This window comes from Sarcophilus harrisii, chromosome 4, assembly GCF_902635505.1.
Source record: "Sarcophilus harrisii chromosome 4, mSarHar1.11, whole genome shotgun sequence".
NCBI lineage: Eukaryota > Metazoa > Chordata > Mammalia > Dasyuromorphia > Dasyuridae > Sarcophilus > Sarcophilus harrisii.
Genome location: NC_045429.1, coordinates 396,923,802 through 396,926,721, shown reverse-complemented (window position 1 = coordinate 396,926,721; position 2,920 = coordinate 396,923,802). Strand labels below are relative to the sequence as shown.

Below are 2,920 nucleotides of genomic sequence, written 5' to 3'. Positions count from 1 at the left end.
GGGAGAAAGGTCAATGGCGGCGAAGGACCCTTCCAGGTCTAAATCTATGGCGGTGACGACCCTTCCAGGTCTAAATCTATGGCGGCGAAGGACCCTTCCAGGTCTAAATCTATGAGCCTCTGACTCCTTATTTACCGATAAATTTATATTGGTCATTTTTGGGGTAGCAAATCAGGGGTTTTCATTCTATACTCTGTTAATCTCTGATAACTTTTCTCTTCAAATGACATACCACTGTGGAACATTGTATGGTATTAAATGTTATGCATAGCTAGGTACCTAATGGTGGATTTAAAGATGTTGCAGCCAGCAGTCCAAGTTCTTTAATTTTCCTGATTATAACTGCATTTGCATAATGTATGAATTCAAACATTATTGCTGTTAAATAATGCATAAATATTCTCCCGTGCCGAAATATGTCTATTTCCTCTTCATGAATTTTGTGGAGTGTATCATCCCGTTGTTGTTCTACTTTAAAATGTACTTAGAGATCCACATGCATCAACACTATGACTGAGGGAAATATCATAGCTGGAAGAAGGATAGTACTCAGATCTGTAAATGAAGTATGCATTATTAAATGGACCAGGTTGAACCCTCTTTGGGGGGTGTTACATTCAGAATCCAATGCTTAGCATTTCAAAAAATGGCAAATTCTTATTTGATCACCTGATAATCACTGGGGATTTACATGTTTTAATAAGATTTTCCTGGTAGGCCTTAGGAGAAAAAAAAAATAAAACTATTTTTCTTCTTTAAAAAAAAAACTAAATCAAAAAAGGATAAGAATTTAGTCATACGTTTGGGGAACTTCCTTGTGAACTAGCAAATACTATCTAAATTATTAGAGGCAATTATAATTGGGATGAATTTCCACTTCAGCAATACAGATTTGAATATTCCATTTAATGTAGTTTCAATGATTCTCATAAGGGCACCATAGTTCTTCTCTTGTTTTTACAAAATATGTGTTTAAGGCAAGGTGTGAGTTTATTTTGAACCATGCTATCTCATTTCCCTCTTTCAAATGGATATCTTTCTCTTCAAGTTTTCTTTCACTTGAAAAGTTGACAAAATTTGGCATCTCATTCAACAAGATATATCTCTGGTTTTGATCTGTGGGAAACCCCTATACCTCTTTGCCCGTTCTGCTGTACGCCAAGGTACACCTGGTGGTGGATCTGGGACATAAAAATCCTTTGCGGGGACATATCTTCTTCCAGTCAATATGGGTTTCTTGGACGGTATGCCAATTCGAATAGTAGCTTTTCCTTTTCGACCACTTCCCAGAATTATAGTTCTTCTTTTCTGTTTGCTTTTGAAAAAGTCCTTTAAAGAGGAAGAACTCAACCATTTAAACTCTGATTTAGTACTCTTTGCGTTATGGTTAAGTTTATCAATAATTGCCCTCATCAAAGAATGATCAACAAGTGGGTTTTTTCGTATATCCAGAATCACTAGGGTTGCATTGGATTCCAGACTATCTAGCAAAGCTTTGGCACCCCCACTGCTAATTCCACACAACTGCAGGTCAAGGGCTCTCAGCCATAAATTGTCACAAATCGAGTCGGCAAAAGCATGGGCACCTTGATCGCCTACAAGTGGGTTGGAATTGAAAGTGACTCGCTTCAAGCCACCCATGCCTTCCAGATCAGCATTCCTGCTGCGAAGATTGGCAGCCCAAACTTCCTCATGTCTTTTTACTGCCTGGTATTTTAAAACAGTGGATATATGTTTTGCTCCCCTCCAAGTAAGATTGCACGCAGTGAAGTTTACAGTCTTCAGGGTTGTTACGCTCCTTAAATTTTGACAGAGAATTTCTAAACCTACATCTCCAATTGGACAAAACGCCAGAGAGAGGTGTACCAGGGATGCCGATTTATTCAATCCCTTGGCTAAGAACATTATATCTCGCCCTCTTAAAAGGATTCCCTGAAACTCGAGGTTGGTCAGAGCAGTAGATGTGGTTAAGCAGCCTTTGATAGCTTTACACAACTGGATAGTGACTTCTTTAGTGGTTACGGCAGGGATGCGCCTTCTCGCGTAGGATTTATGCTTCTCAATCATAGTGTCTTGCAAGGATGGCTGAAAGGTGCTCCTGATTGAGACGGAGGGCAGGGTTTTGTTGATCCTCAAGGCGCTCAGCAAAGGCACCCAGTCCAGTAGGCGGAGGCGATCCGCATTAAAGCTCAGCATACCCATCTTCAGGCTGGTCCTCACCGCAGGGAGAGGTACCAAGCCCTGGAGCGCGCAGATGTGTTCATATTGCGAAAGGAAATCTGAGGAGCCCTCTTTGCGAGGCTGTGCGGTGTTGGTCATTTCTTGACATCGATCGGAACCCCCCCACCCCTGCACAGACGACTCAATCCTAGGCACATCTATCTCAGTCCACTCAGTCCCGCCGCCGCCTGCTTTTCTGCCTCAGATGGCTCCAGCTTCATTGCCCATCCTGCAGTCTTAACGCCCTTTCAGAGCAGGGTTTCTGTTGGGGCGTGGCCCCGCTCCTGGATTCTGAGGCCCTGGATACTCTTGTCCTCGCCCTGCTTCTATTGGCTGAGAGGATGGAATTCTCGGAGGTCCAAACGTTTCCTTCCTTGGGACTCCATTTTCCTTATGGTCAATTGAGGGGGCAGAGCTTATAGGCGGCAAGGTGTAATCGTCAAAAAGGCGGCTCAGTGGAGTGAGCATGATGAGTTCCAATCCCACTGTATGACCCTGGACGAGTCATTTAACCCCCAGGGCAACTTCATGAATTACACAGCAGTTGTGGATCTCTTATCAGTGGGCTAGAGGCTTGGGCTGGATGAATTCAAAGGGCTTTTCCAACTTTAAATCTATAATTAGGACCCCTGATTTTTATAGGATCAGAGATTTAAAGTTAGAAAAGACCTAAGAGCCCAACAGTTTCAATTCTTCCCTT

General features: G+C 42.6%; 1 pseudogene across 1 annotated transcript; it reads right to left on the bottom strand.

Moving 5' to 3' along the window:
• Positions 1 to 308: 308 nt before the first annotated feature.
• On the bottom strand, positions 309 to 2,505 carry LOC100930013 (annotated as a pseudogene). Its single transcript, XR_001121084.2, has one exon. The product of XR_001121084.2 is annotated as a centrosomal protein of 78 kDa pseudogene (transcript).
• Between the last annotated feature and the right edge of the window lie 415 nt (positions 2,506 to 2,920).